This window comes from Mustela putorius, unplaced genomic scaffold, assembly GCF_011764305.1.
Source record: "Mustela putorius furo isolate JIRA1106 unplaced genomic scaffold, ASM1176430v1.1 tig00003875_pilon_pilon_pilon, whole genome shotgun sequence".
NCBI classification, from domain to species: Eukaryota; Metazoa; Chordata; class Mammalia; order Carnivora; family Mustelidae; genus Mustela; species Mustela putorius.
In genome coordinates this window covers 6,289,876-6,305,396 of record NW_025422026.1, presented here as the reverse complement: position 1 = coordinate 6,305,396, position 15,521 = coordinate 6,289,876, and positions in this window count along the sequence as shown.

Sequence of the window (15,521 nt, the reverse complement as noted above, 5' to 3'; positions counted from 1 at the left end):
GGCCGGAAAAAAGGAAATGGCTGGAAACGTAAACCATTGTTTCTGTGGATGAGAAGCTCCCTTACAGGAAGGGACTGTGTCCCCTACCTTTTTGCATCCCTAGCATGGACCGGTCACAGAGAGGCAGATGCTTGTTGTCCCTACCACCAATGTCCCTCCCTGGCTCCTGGCCAAGGGCTGAGGAGCTCTTGGTCCCTGTAGCCAGAGAGGGGGCTTACTAACCAAGCAGAGCCAATCAGGCATTCCACCCCAAAATGAACAGTATTTCCTTCCTATCATCAAATAGCTGTGAATGTTGAAATTTCCAATGGCTGGCGCCTCTTCTTGCTTTAGCTAGTTTGGGTTGGATTTTCTGTAACTTATCATGGAAAGAGCTCTCACTGATTAAGGGCTCCTTAAATATTTGAGCTTTTGTCGCCCCCATGTCTTTAGCTACATTTCGCTGAAGTAAATTTCCCTGAGAGGAGACTAGGCTACATAGAAGATTCTTTCTTTTTAATTAGATGGGCTGAATTCTTTTTTTTTTAAGATTTTATTTACTTATTTGACAGACAGAGATCACAAGTAGGCAGAGAGGCAAGCAGAGAGAGAGGAGGAAGCAGGCTCCCTGTGGAGCAGAGAGCCTGATACAGGGCTTGATCCCAGGACTCTGGGATCATGACCTGAGCCAAAGGCAGAGGCTTTAACCACTGAGCCACACAGGTGCCCCTTGCAAACATTTGTGATTCAGCCTTCACTCCACCACTATTTATGATACCAGAGGTGTCTCTGACATAGGTAAGTATTTTTTAAAGAAAGTTTGAGGGGTACCTGGGTGGCTCAGTCAGTTAAGCGTCTGCCTTTGGCTCAAGTTATGATTCTGACGTCCTGGGGTTGAGCCCTGTGTTGGGTTCCCGGCTCAGAGGGCTATCTGCTTCTCCCTCTTCCTCTGCCTCTCCCTGCCCACCCCCACCCCTGTTGTGCTCTCTGCTTCTCTCAAATAAATAAATAAAATCTTTAAAAAGAAAGAAAAAAAGAAAAAACAACTTGATGTATTTCTATGATACCTTGAAAACTATCACATCATACATATAATTTTAACATACACTTACATATGACTATATCATACATAATTGACATATCAAATACACATTGAATACATCACACGTTTTAACTTCACATATAAAATTTCAAAATCACAAATACCAGTAAGAGATTCAACCAGTTTATAAAAATCCATGCCTGAAAATAAGTTCCTCCATCAGAAGAATGAAACTAAACAGAATAGGACACAGAATGGAGATACTCAGTTAATGAGTTAGTTTCAGAGTAAGTTCTGGGTCGATAAGATAATTTCATTTTTAGGGGCGCCTGGGTGGCTCAGTTGTTAAGCGTCTGCCTTTGGCTCAGTTCATGATCCCAGGGTGCTGGGACTGATCCCCGCATTAGGCTCTCTGCTCGGCGGGCAGCCTACTTCTCCCTCTCTCTCTGCCTGCCTCTCAGCCTACTGGTAATCTCTGTCTGTCAAATAAATAAAATCTTTTTAAAAAAAATTAAATAAATAAAAGTTTGAAATTAATCAGCCTTGAGAATCTCAATCCACCTGTGTATGTCACCAGACAGGCAAAAGATACTGACCTGCCTTCTCTAACCCACCTTTGCATGTTTGCACATATGTCAGGTACTCAGCAAGTGTGAATTTCAGAAATGAAAATGTCTACGAACTACTGAAAACAAAGTCCCCCATAAGGGTGGATCTGTGCCCACGAAGACCCACCCTGGGGACCATGTTATCAGTGCAGGCTGTCCTTCCAGACAGAAAGGCAGAACCCTTAGTTCTTGAGGGATGAGACATCCATGGGCTCCAAGCCCTGGCTGGGGCTGCGTGGCCTGTTTTCTAGCTGCAAAATTTCAAATGCCGTGTCCTTACCTATTAGATCCCAGCCAGGCCTGACAAACGATGCCTTCCATGGGATGAGCAAGCGGGGGTCCACTGGAGACAGAAAATAGGTTTCTTCCTTTATTCTTTTTTTCTTTTTTTTTTCAGTAAAGAGGTTCATTGCAAATTGTTTGTCCCAAAAGATTTTAAGCTCGAAATGTAGGCTGTAGGATGAAAAGCAATGGCTATCTCCCAAGAACTTTGTAGAAATAGTCTTGCTCTCCTGTTAAAAGGGGACAGACCACACCCCACCCCAGGAACAAGAAAGGATTAAGTCTTTCATTCACCTGGGGGAAAATTAACAGCAGGTCTCTGACAATAGGTGTTTCCAGGTAGGGAGGGGAACATCCCCAGCATTCTGTATCTGGGAGAAAGGAGCTGCCTTATTTTGGCCTTTAATTGTCAGTGTTGTAAGAGAAGATTCTGTCTTTTACCCTCAGGGAAAATGACGAGCAGGTTTGGTAATTGGAAAGTACCATTCAGTTTGGATTAGTCTGGTTATTAATTTATTCCCTGCTTTGTTCCAGAAAAACTTTGAGCTGGTGGAGGTTAGTGGTGATCACATAACCATTATTTTCTGAGCATAAAGCAAGGCAGCAGCACGGGTTGGCATCTGGTGGGGTCAGCAGCCATGGGGTCCTGCCCAGAGGCTCACCAGGGCCCGTCACACTGTGCTCCCCCAGGAACCTGGCTGTGCCCCCCTAGCCTCAACTGTCTGGACCTGGGGGAAGTACCTGAGCCAAGGTACCCATAGCATTCTGACTGTGTCCTCTTTCAAGAAGCGTTGAGAAGGGACCGTGGCCGTTCTTGTCTGTGAAGACAAGATGCCTGGGGCCACCAGAGCCACAACTGCGTCCACGCCAGGTCTCCCCCATCACTCAAAACACCAAGTCTGCAGTTCCGGGCATGGTCGTGACCATGGTGGGGTGGTCACTTTGCTAGAGGGCCAGTTCTGGAGGCCCAGCGAGAGAGAGCCCACCCTCCAGCCCTTCCAAAGATTTTTAGGTACCTCATTTCCCATTTCAAGTCTCCTTCACATTACAATATCCGGAAAGATCTCTTTTCTGAAAGCAAACATTGCTTGATGCCAGGACCCTCCCCTGGGCTCTGTCGCCTTGTGGTATAGATTCCACGTCTCCTCCTCGCCTGCCGTGAGCTCCCTGCGGGCAGGTGCCAGACGCAGCTAGTGTCTCTTACACCCCAGCACCTAGCCCAGTGCCCGCACAGAGGAAGTGCCCTGTCCACAGGTACTGCGTGAGCCAATGACTCTGCCCAGGGGCAATACAGTTTTCCCTCCACATCCATCATGTCCTTCAGATTTCAAAGCAGGAACGAGGAAACAGTCTGGTTATTTCAAAAAAGCAAAAAGAGATGCGATATAGGGCTTTACCCACATGGGCGAGGATGACTGGGGGTGCTGAGGGGTGGCCGCCAGAGGTGACTTGCTTCAAGGTCACCCCCCCACCACAGCTGTGATCTGGAGCCAGATTCTAGAGGAAAGGAGGCCGCCGTTGCCACGGCTACCGCTGTGGCTGCCACCACAATGAAAGCCAGTGACTGGAGGGTGACACACCGAGTTGGGCTGTGACAACAGTCTTGTCAGCCAGAGCTTGCTAGTCTGGGCCAAGGCCACAGAAAGATGGTGCCTCCCTCTCTTTGGCCTCTCAGATCTCTCCTATGTATCTCACGGACCCAATATCAATCCCAACCAGAACCCTAGCTGCAAGGGCATCTGGGAAATGTAGTTCTTAGCCTCCTACCCCCTGTCATCCTTAGGGGAACAGAGAAGAGGATGGGAACGGAAGCCAGGTTCTGGCAGACAAGATCTAGCAGACACACCTGGCCCGTTGTATTTGCACCTCTACTATGACATGTGTCATCTTCTGCCTGGCCCAGGACCTGGGAGCAGGCACATGGCTCATGGCCTCGAGGGAAGGGGGTCTTCTTCACCTTGGACCTCCTGGGCCAGGCACAGCATCTGAGAACGAGCGCTCCATCGATGTTTCGGGCCAAGCTCTCCACCCATTCCTGTGGGTTCCCAGGGATTAGGATTGGGGAGAGGGGCTGCCTCGCTCCCCTTAGAAACTGCCAGCAAGTGGCCACCACCCCCTTACCCCTACTCCCAGGAATAAAGAGGCCGGGGGGGGTGCACTGCTGAGCACCAGGGCCTGGGACGGGAAGCCCCTCAGCTCAGGGGCCAGCAGCACCTTGGCAAGCAGTGAGCACGGGCTGGCCGGAGGTCCCGCCTGGGCAGGGCAGAGGGAGGAAGCGGGGCACCCTGCTGGTGAAGCCTGGTAGCTCTAGACGGGTATGCCCAGGGTGGGGGACCTGGGCCCAGCATATTACTGCAGGAGTCCACAGGAAGAGAGGACAGGAGTCAGCTCTCCCTCTTCGGGTCTGCAGAGAGGATCCATGACCCCCAGATGGAAGCAAAGGCCACCGAAATGTGACTAGTGTCCAAGAGGCCGGGACCCAAGGCGGACTATGTCACTATGTCAGAGAGAACATCATGGCTTCCCTGACTTGCCAAGTTGGGGCTCCTCGCCCCTCAACTACAAGTCGGTGGCCTTTGGCTGTTCTGGTTCATCCTCACTCAGTGCCTCATGAGTGGGTCAGCGTGTGTTGGGTCCCCTCAGGAACCCATACCTAGCAGAGGGCAGACCTGGCCCATCCAGTCAAGGTTCTCTAACCTTCTACCAGTCCTGGTATGAATGGGCTATGAAGAGACCGGGGCACAGAGAAGCTAAGACCCAGCGGATGGGCAGAAAGGAGAGGGAGGGCCTTGTGTTAGCTGCTGACCTACTCCGGCTCTGCTCAGGAATGGCGGAGGGTCCCCAGGGCATAACTGGAAGCACACGGTTGGGGAGGGGAGGCTGGGTCCACCGGGGAGCAAGCACCCCCAAGGCCGGATGAGTGTAGCTAACGCTGGCTCTCAGCCAAACTCTGGCCTCATCTCCACCCCAGAAGTCCTAAGGGGTGTGGCCAAGGCTCCATCCCTAGGACACCATGATGCCTCCAGGGGCTGAAGACAAGATTCCTCTGTTCAATTCAGTTGGAGCTTTTGAATTGTGAGTTGTGAGCTTCTTACCTGTTCAAAAATAATGTATTAAGCTAAAACTGCATTTAAGGGCGCCTGGGTGGCTCAGTGGGTTAAGCCGCTGCCTTCGGCTCAGGTCATGATCTCAGGGTCCTGGGATCGAGTCCCGCATCGGGCTCCCTGCTGAGCAGAGAGCCCGCTTCCCTCTCTCTCTCTCTCTGCCTGCCTCTCCATCTACTTGTGATTTCTCTCTGTCAAATAAATAAATAAAATATTTAAAAAAAAATAAATAAAACTGCATTTAAAAAAAGAAAAAAAGAGGTTCGCTTGGGTGGCTCAGCTGTTAAGCATCTGCCTTCGGCTCAGGTCATAGTCCCAGGGTCCTGGGATGGAGCCCCACATCGGGCTTCCCGCTCGATGGGAAGCCTACTTCTCCCTCTCCATCTCCTGCTCCCCCTGCTTGTGTTCCCTCTCTCACTATCTCTCTCTCTGTGTCAAATAAATAAACTAAAAAATCTTGAAAAAAAAAAAAAAAGGGAAAAAAACCGAACAGTGATTTTTCCTCTCCAAATATAGTTGACATACTTTCAGGGGCAGGGGGCAATCAGGTCACCATGATTCCTCTGGCAGGCCTGTGTTACTGCTCCCCGCCCTCCCCAGTGAACCCTCCAGCCTCCTGCAGGTGACCCAAAAGGAGCCACATCTGCCACTTGCAAGGACTGATCTAAGGGTGGCAGGTGGTCCAAACGAGGACCCGACAAAACGAGGACCCGACACTCCGTTTGCTTGGGATTTTTTTTTAGATTATTTACTTATTTATTTTTAAGAGACAGAAAGAGAGAGAGAGAGAGCGTGTGCACAGACACAGAACGGGGCAAGGGTGGGGGGCAGGGGGCAGGCAGAGGGAGAAGCAGACTCCGCGGGCAGAGAGCCCAACATGGGACTCGATCCCCGGACCCTGAGATCATGACCTGAGCTGAAGGCAGACACTTCATCGACTGAGCCACCACCCAGGGGCCCAAGGGATTATTTCAAAGCGGTAGCTAGAGGAGGGGGGTCAGGTCTCAAGTCTGGGTGAATGTACAATTAAAACTGCCAGAGCCATGCACCTGTGGTGTGGAGAAAGCCAGTCTGATCTGCAGAAAGGAAAGAGAAGGGCCAGACAAGACCCCAATGACATCAGGTTCCTGATGTCCCTTTTTTTGCCGCAGTTTGACAATACGAGCCAATAAATTCCCCTTTTGTCTGCCAAAACTGGTTTGAGTCAGGTTTCTGGTGCTCGTAGCCAAAAGAATTCTAAGGGATTGGCATTACCCTCTGTGAAAGAAAGGGGCTGATGGGTTGGGTCTGTGGGGTGCCAAAGACCTTGCGCCACACACACACACACACCCAGTGCCCTGGAGGGAGCCGGGGGTCTGGCCTGACTGTGATTCCCCCAACACAGAGGCGGAGCGACCTACATACAGACCGTTCCTCTCAAGGTCAGGCAGACTCGCTCAGTCTCGGAACATTGCACTCAGGATGTTGGGCCAAAGGATAGTAAGGCAACTGGCCACCTTCTCCGGCTCTATCCTGATGTTACCCGCCCTGCGGCTGGGCCAGCCAGCTCAGGGGATGTGGGCGCACAACCAAAGCCTCCTCTGAGCAGGGAATCAGCGCACATCACGGTGGCTAAACGTCACAGACTCCCTAGAAGGCCATTACTTTCCCATTCTAGAGATGAGGACACTGAGGCCCAGGGCGATCCAGTATGATCTGCTTGAGGTCACCTAGCTTTGGAGCCAGGATTCAAGCTCATTTCCTTCCGAGCCCCCCACTTGGCTGTCCTGCAGGTTCTGCCACTCTTTGGGGACCCTCCCACCCCCAGGGTGTCAGGCCAGACCCTCCTGGAAGGGAGAAGAAAATCCGCTCTCTCCCAGTGGCTTGGCCACCAGGCAACAAAGGGACGCTCTGCCTTCTCACTCAGCTCTCAGACCGCAAACCAGCGACCTTTCGGCAGTTTACTTGGGGCCACAATTTTCCTGTCTTGATGCTTTTTGTGGGTGATTTTGCTGCTTAAAATGACCCCCAGGCATGGTGCTGAAGTGCTCTCTGCTGTGGCTAAGCCCTCCGCTGTGATGCGACGCACAGAGCAAATACAGAATAGAGAAGCTTCATTCAGAGGTGAGTCATCGCACTGCTGCCCCAGAGTGCGATGTTAATGAACCAGCAACATCCATTAAATAAGATGTCTTTAGGTAGAAACGCACATAAAATGAGCTTCTGTAGTTACGTATGGATCAATTGATAAAGTTGTTGTGACCAGAGGCTCCCAGGAACCCAGCATCGCCCTAGGACCAAAGGTTCCCCATTTGCTGATTTGGTGCTCTCCTCGACTTTATCCAGCAGGACGTTTCTGCCGTGAATAAGGAGAATGGGCTGTCCATTCATCCGGAGGGGTGACCGTGATACTCAGCTCCATGCAAACTGAAGGTTGCAGAGCCCTGCTTATAGGACGATTCCGCCTTTGTTTAAAAAACAAAGCCCAGGGGGCACGTGGGTGGCTCAGTCATGAAGCACTGCCTTTGGCTCAGGCCATGATCTCAGGATCCTAGGATCGAGCCCCGCATCCGGCTCCCTGCCTAATGGGGAACCTGCTTCTCCCTCTCCCACTCCCCCTGCTTGTGTTCCCTTTCTCTCTCTCTCTCTGTCAAATAAGTGAACTAACCAGACAAAAAAATTGAGCAGAGTTACATATGTGGGTGTGTGTGTATTATTTTGAGCATTTATCTTTTTAAATTTAAATTCAATTAACTAACATATAGTGTATTATTAGTTTCAGAGGGAGAGGTCAGTGACTCATCAGTCTTATATAATTCCCTACTGCTTATTCTATCATGAGTCCTCCTTAAAGCCTATCACCCAGTTACCTCACCCCTACCGCCCTCCCCTCCAGCAACCCTGTTTGTTTCCTGTAATTAAAGAGGTCTTGGGAGGCACCTGGTGGCTCAGTCAGTTAAGCGTCTGCCTTCAGCTCAGGTCACGATCCTAGGGTCCTGGGGTCTGGCTCCGTTGGGCTCCCTGCTCAGTGGGAAGTCTGCTTCTCCCTCGCCCTCGCCCTCTCCCGGTCCCCCTGTCTGTGCTCTCTCACTCTCTCCTAAATAAATACATACATACAGATATACATAAATAAAATCTTTTTTTTTAAAGTCTCTTATTGTCTCCCTCTCCAATTTCATCTTGTTTTATTTTTTCCCTCCCTTCCCCTGTGATCTTCTGTTTTGCTTCTAAAATTCCACACACGAGTGAGATCATGTGATCGTTGTCTCTCTTCGATTGACTTATTTTGCTCAGCGTAACACCCTCTAGTTCCCGCCACGTCATTGAAAATGTATCCCTCCATGTGTGTTTTCTGGGTTTGTTGGAACTCGGAGAACAGAGTGGTGGGAGCAGCCCGGCTTCCCTGGGCAGAGCCCGGGCGAGCACGGAGCACGAGGTCTTTTCTCTCTCCATGGCTATGTATTGCTATGAGAGGCATGTATAGCTTTTGTCATTTTTAGAAGTTTCCTCCATAAGAAAAAAAAAAAAAGCAGGAACTACTTTGATGCAGCTGGAGGCTGTCTTTCTGGGTGGCACCACCGGTGAGCACAGACGCAAGGACTGTGACGTTAGTGATCCTTACTCACGCCCTTGACCCCAGCCCCCGCCCTCAGGATTCCCCTGGGGACATCTCACCTGGGTTCCAGGACGAGTGGCATGGTCTGTTGGCCACCGAGGCCTGTCTGAAAGCCGGCAGGCCTCCAGCAGGCACCCTGAGTGTCCGGCTTCTCTCCTGGAGAGATGGAAGGCTGTGATTCTTTTTTTTTTTTTTTTTTAAAGATTTTATTTATTTATTTGACAGACGGAGATCACACGTAGGCAGAGAGGCAGGCAGAGAGAGAGGAGGAAGCAGGCTCCCTGCTGAGCAGAGAGCCCGATGTGGGGCTCCATTCCAGGACCCTGAGATCATGACCTGAGCCGAAGGCAGCGGCTTAACCCACTGAGCCACCCAGATGCCACAAGGCTGTGATTCTTAATATGCCAGGGAACTTTGAAGGCTGGACGCAGTGAGGGGTTCAAAGCTGGGTTCTTGGGGCACCTGGTGGGCTCAGTCGGTGGAACATGGGACTCCTGATCTCGCGGCCGTGAGTTCAAGCTCCGTATTGAGCACAAGGCGGTGAGTTCAAGCTCCGTATTGAGCACAAAGATAACTTCATAAAGAAAGACTTTTTTATTTTTTTATTAAGTTTTTTTTTTTTTTTAATTTACTTGACAGATAGGGATCACAAGCAGGCAGAGAGGCAGGCAGAGAGGAGCGAGGGGAAGCAGGCTCCCCACCGAGCAGAGAGCCGGATGCGGGGCTCGATTCCAGGACCCTGAGATCATGACCTGAGCCAAAGGCAAAGGCTTTAACCCACTGAACCACCCAGGTGCCCTAAAAGACTTTTTTTTAACTTAATCAATTCATCAATTCATCAAAGCTGGGTTCTTAAGAGCATGTGACCTTTGATGGGTCAATTAAGCTCTCCCGGACTCAGTTTCCTCATCTGTAAGGTGGGAAAATCAATAATATCTATGCATCAAAGTCAAAGCAAACTGCTTGGTAAGTACCTGACCCCTTGTAAGGACCCTATAAGGGTTAGCTCTTACTGTTGTATCAGGATTTATAAACTTTCAGAAGGTTCCAATGATATTGAGATTTATAAGAAATACTGAATATATTTGGTCCAGGGTTCAGCTCCCAGAGTCCAAAATCCTTGGAATTTCCTGAACAAAAGCAACGGGAGCATCTTTTTTCACAATATTTGGTCTCTGGTCCTCAGTTCCTGAGATCATTTCAGAACCGTAAAGGTGAACCCAGCAAGTGTCTTGTCATTCGTAACAAGCCCCCCTCAACCATGGCTGAGTTTATGGTGACGAGATGGGTTTTGGAAATCCCCTAAAGAAAGGTGGGTGCTGGTTGCCAGGGGAACCGACCACAACCAAGGGGTGTAACTTTCAGTCCCTCCCCTTGATTTCCTGGGAAATTAGAGATTGACTCAGCCACCAGTGGAAAACTATTTCATCAATTGTGCCTATGTACTGAATCTTACATAAGAAAATCAAACCATAGGGTGCCTGGGTGGCTCAATCGGTTAAGCATCTGCCTTTGGCTCAGCTCATGATCCCAGAGTCCTTGGATTGAGTCCCACATGGGGCTCCCTGCTCAGCAGGGTGTCTGCTTCTCCCTCTCCCTCTGCCCCTTCCCCGGTCTCTCTCTCTCTCCCTCTCCCTCTCAAATAAATAACTAAAATCATTTAAAAAATCAAATCATTGGGGTGCCTAGGTAGCTCAGTGGGTTAAAGCCTCCGCCTCCGACTCAGGTCATGATCTCAGGCTCCTGGGATCAAGCCCCACATCAGGCTCTCTGCTCAGCAGGGAGCCTGCTTCCCTTCCTCTCTCTCTCTCTCTGCCTACCTCTCTCTCTCTCTCTGCCTGCCTCTCTGCCTACTTGTGATGTGTCTGTCAAATAAATAAAATATTTTTAAAAATTCAAATCCTAAAAACCCAAAAGGCTGGTGTTCAGAGAGCTTCCAGGATGGTGAACCAGAACTCTTCCGTGTGCCACTAGGTGGGGCCCCAAACTCCCCAGAGACACAAGGTACTTTGTTCTGGATCTCACCCCATGTATCTCTTCATCTGGCTTTGGTAGTTGCTTTTTTAAAGACTTTATTTATTTGTCAGGGACAGAGAGAGACAGAGAGACAAAGCACAAGCAGGGGAGCAGCAGGCAGAGGGAGAAGCAGACTCCCAGCTGAGCAGGGAGCCCAATATGGGGCTCGATCCCAGGACCCTGGGATCATGATCTGAGCTGAAGGCAAATGCTTGACTACTGAGCCACCCAGGTATCTCTGATACATAACTTTTTTTAAAAAACATTTTATTTATTTACTTGACACACACACACACAGAGATCACAAGTAGGCAGAAGTAGGCAGAGAGAGAGGAGGAAGCAGGCTCCCTGCCCAGCAGAGAGCCCAATGCGGGTCTCGATCCCAGGATCCTGAGATCATGACCTGGGCCGAAGGCAGAGGCTTTAACCCACTGAGCCACCCAGGCGCCCCGATACATAACTTTTAATAAGCCAGCAACTTAGTAAATACACTGTGAGCCACTCTTACAGATTAATCCAATCTAAGGACAGGGTCATGGGAACCTCTGTTTCACAGCCAAATGGTCAGAAGCACAGGTAACAATCCGGACCTGTGATTGGCATCCGAGGTTGGGGTGGTCTGGAGGGATGGAGCCCTTAACCTATGGAATGGGATGCTGTTGGAGAACTGAACTGGTGGTGGTGTGGGGGAAAACCCCTACACACATCAGAATGGGTGATTCGAATCCAGGTTGGTAGGATAGTGGTACAGAGCTGTATTCCCGGAGCTAATGTGAAAGTCGCCTTCTGGCTGCAGATCCTAGGAGTTCCCCAGGCCAGCCCAGATGGACTGTCTGAATCCCATTTATTTATTATTTTTAAAAGATTTTATTTATTTGTTGGAGAGAGAGCGTGAGCATGAGCAGGAGGGAGGGGCAGAGCGAGAGGGAAAAGCTGACGCCCTGCTGAGCAGGGAGCCCGATGCGATGCGGGGCCGATCCCAGAGATCACGATCCCTGAGATCGTGGCCTGAAGTCAGACACTTAACCGACTGAGCCACCCAGGTGCCCCCGAATGTCATTTAGACCCAGGCTGGCCCTCACCGCAACCCCTCCCGCTGGTAAAAAGAATTCAAACCTTCCACGAACGCGTCACTAGAGACAGTCACTAACATTGCGGTGGGCGTTCTTCCTGATGTTGCTATATTCGTGATGCACGGTATCTGTGTGCCCACACACCTGCCACTGCAGAGGGATTACTTTTCCGTGGTCACGCATGACCCTTGCCGCAGTGTTTGTGACCGCCTGGACACTTCGGCTGCTTTCCTCTGATTTCCCGCTCCAGATGGTTTGTGCGGATCCGTGGGCTTTGCTGAGGGGATGACACACTGGTTAGTTAGCAGGGCTGGGAGCCGCCCCTGTGGCACAGAAGGGTGGCGTCACTGTGTTTCGATTTAGCTGAGGCACGAACAGATGCCACTTGCACAGGCTGTTGGCAGCATTGACCTTGATTGATGCCGCAAAACTCCTCACAATCTAGAACCAGCCTGTCTCTAGAACCAAGAGGCTTTGGACAGGTGCCAAATAGACCCTTAGGGAGACAGGCATAAAGACCCACTCTAGCCTGGCATGAGATGGTGTCTACTGTTGGCCCCGGAGCAGGGACAGGACAGGAGAAATGCAGGAGAGCTTCCCTCCGCAACCAGCCTGGAACTGGGGCCAGTGTTGGCCTGGAGTGGTGCCAGTGTCCAGGTGAACATAGGACTTGATGGTTTCTAGGAAGCCAGTGGCAGATTCTGGAGTGTGTGTGGGGTGGGGAAAGCATGTATGGATCAGGACAGGACGGCAGGTCCTCCACGGAGCAAGGGACCACACCAGACTTCAGAGAAGGGTGGTGGTGGAAACTGTGGAAAGGGGAGCAAGAAAAGCCTGGTGACCCAGTGGCCGGGTAAGACCATACAACTTGGGACGAGGAGGGGGATGGTCTCTGCCTTATGATAATCCCTACGCCCCACATTCACGCTAGCCCTGACCAGCTGGAGTCCACCAGCCAAGATGGGAAACGGGGTTGGCTTGTCGCCCATCTGCTGGGGCTGGACTGTGTCCACCCAGAACTCATATGTTTAAGTCCTAACCCCCAACACCTCAGAATGTGGTTGTATTTGGAGAAAGGATATTTAAGGAAATAAGTAAGTCAAAATGGAGTCATTAGGGCCGGCCCTCATGGGATCTAACCGTCCTTATAAGAGGATATTCAGAGGGACACCAGCTGGTTCAGTTGGTGGAGCGGGTGACTCTTGATCTCTGGGTTCTAAGTTCAAGGGTTTTATTCTTAAAAAAAAAAAAAAAAGGAGAAGAAGAAGGAAGAAGAGGAGGAGATTAGGACACAGACACACGCGGAGGGAAGACCATGCGGGGAGATGTGGGAAGGAGAGGAAACAGGTTGACTTTGAACTTGCTGGTTGGGCTCTTACTTTTCATTCCAGCTGGTCGGGTTGCTCGGGTTGCTCCGGCGGAAGACCCTGAGGGCAAAGAACCTCGGGTGGGAACACACCAGCCCCTCAGGTGACAAGGACTGCCCTGTACCAGCGAGACCCGCCCATGATTGTCTCGTGAGATTTGACCTTCACCTCCCACCTTCTTCCCACATTCTGCTGACAGAAATCTGGAGGCATTGTCAGCACGTTGAGTCTTGGAGAGGCTGTCCATGGTCTTCCCGGTGTTGATCTCATTGAGATAAACTCCTTTCCTGTTTCACCGATGCTCCTCTGTCCGCCGTGGGATTCTGTCCGTGGCGAGTGACCATTCCTGGTCTGTCTGGGAGCCCCGGAGCCCTGGCCACAGAGATGGCATCAGTAAGCCAAGGAGCGTGGTCTCAGAAGGAACCAACCTGGTCACACCACGAGAACTGTGAGAAAATAAGTGTCATTGACGCCACTGAGTCTGTGGGACTTTGTCATGGGAACCGAGGCAAACCTTGTCTTCCAGGATGTGGGGTTCTGACCCGGACAGAAGGGAATGGCCACTACGTGCCCAGAACTGTGCCAAGCAGGGAGGATACAAAGTGAATACACCAACGTGGTACCCTGCCAGGGGACACACTGTTTTTAGAGTGTCCGTTCAGATGACCACAGTGACAGAAAGTACTTGACCACAAGTCAAAGTACTTGACCACTTGAACACAAAGAAGTGTTCCTCCCCTTCTTTGCATATAGTCCCATGTACCGCTATTCCTTGGGTGACTAGAGAAGGATGCTGGAGGTTATGGGCGACCTAAACCCACCCTTTGGCCCACCACTGGCACCGAATGTCTGGGACCCCTTCCCTCTTACCCCGTTCAGGCCTCACCCTGTCCCATGCCCTCCCCTGTGCATCCGCCCCCTGCTGGTCACTCAGAGGGAGCTCACCCACTCTTTAGGACCACCAATTTTGTCTCAATTTTGTTCTTTGATCACTCTTTTTTTGTGATTTTATTTTTTATTTTAAAGATTTTATTTATTTATTTGAGATAGAGTATGCAAGCGAGAGGCTGAGCAGGGAGCCCAACATGGGGTTCGATCTCAGGACACCTGATCAGAAGGCAGACGTTTAACCAACGGAGCCGCCCAGGTGCCCCTATTTTTAATTTGCTTTAAAGATTTTATTTTAAAGTAATCTCGGGGGCGCCTGGGTGGCTCAGTGGGTTAAAGCCTCTGCCTTCGGCTCAGGTCATGATCCCAGGGTCCTGGGATCGAGCCCCGCATCGGGCTCTCTGCTTGGCGGGTAGCCTGCCTCCCTTCTCTCTCTTTGCCTGCCTCTCTGCCTGCTTGTGATCTCTGTCTGTCAAGTAATAAATAAAATCTTAAAAAAAATAATAATAAAGTAATCTCGGGGCACCTGCTTCTCCCCTTCCCTCTCTCTGCTGCTCCCTCTACTTGTGCTCACTCTTTCTCTCTCTGCCAAATAAATGAAATAAAAAAAAAAAAAGTAATCTCTACACCCAACGTGGGGCTCATACTTGCAAGCCCGGACATCAAGAGTCACATGCTGGGCACCTGGGTGGCTCAGTCCTTAAGCGTCTGCCTTCCCCGGCTAGGGTCCTGAGCCCAGGAAGCCCCGCATCAGGCGCCTTGCTCTGCGGGAAACAGGACTTTTTCCCTCTTCCACTTCCCCTGCTTGTGTTCCCTCTCTCACTGTCTCTCTCTCTTTCTCTCTGTCCAATAAATAAATAAATCTTTTTTAAAAAGGAAAAATAGAGTCACACGCTCCTCTGACTGAGGGGGAGGAGCAGAGGGAGAGGAAGAAGCAAAGGAACCCAAGCAGACGCGGAAAGGAGCAAGAGTCACACGCTGAGCCTCATCTCGTGCCCCATGAGATCATGACCTGAACTGAAACCAAGAGTCAGCTGCTCCACCGAAGGAACCAGCAGGTGCTCCCGATCACTTCCAAGCAGACACAGTCTCCTGCTTTCCCTTGACAGCCTCGCGCACGATTGAGAATCAAGATCTCCGTAAGCCCCATTAGAAGAAAAGATTTCATCCACCTCTACTTTCTGTAGTTACAGTGCATGAACAAAGCAGGTTTCATTTTTCCAAAAGGCAAATTTTATACCAATATACATATTTTTAGTTTTTCTTTAACTTCTGAGTCGTTCAGGGCGCCTAGGTGGCTCAGTCAATTAAGCATCTGCCTCTAGGCTCAGTCAGTTAAGCATCTGCCTTTAGTGGCCTTCATGATCCCAGGGTCCTGCACCAGAGCCCCGTGTCAGACTCCCTGCTCCGCCAGGAGACTGCTTTTCCCTTTCTCTTTGACAGCCACTCCCTCCGCTTATGTTCTCTCTCAAATAAATGAATAAAATCTCTTTCAAAAATTCCAATTAGTTTGGGGCGCCTGGGTGGCTCAGTTGTTAAGCGTCTGCCTTAGGCTCAGGTCATGATC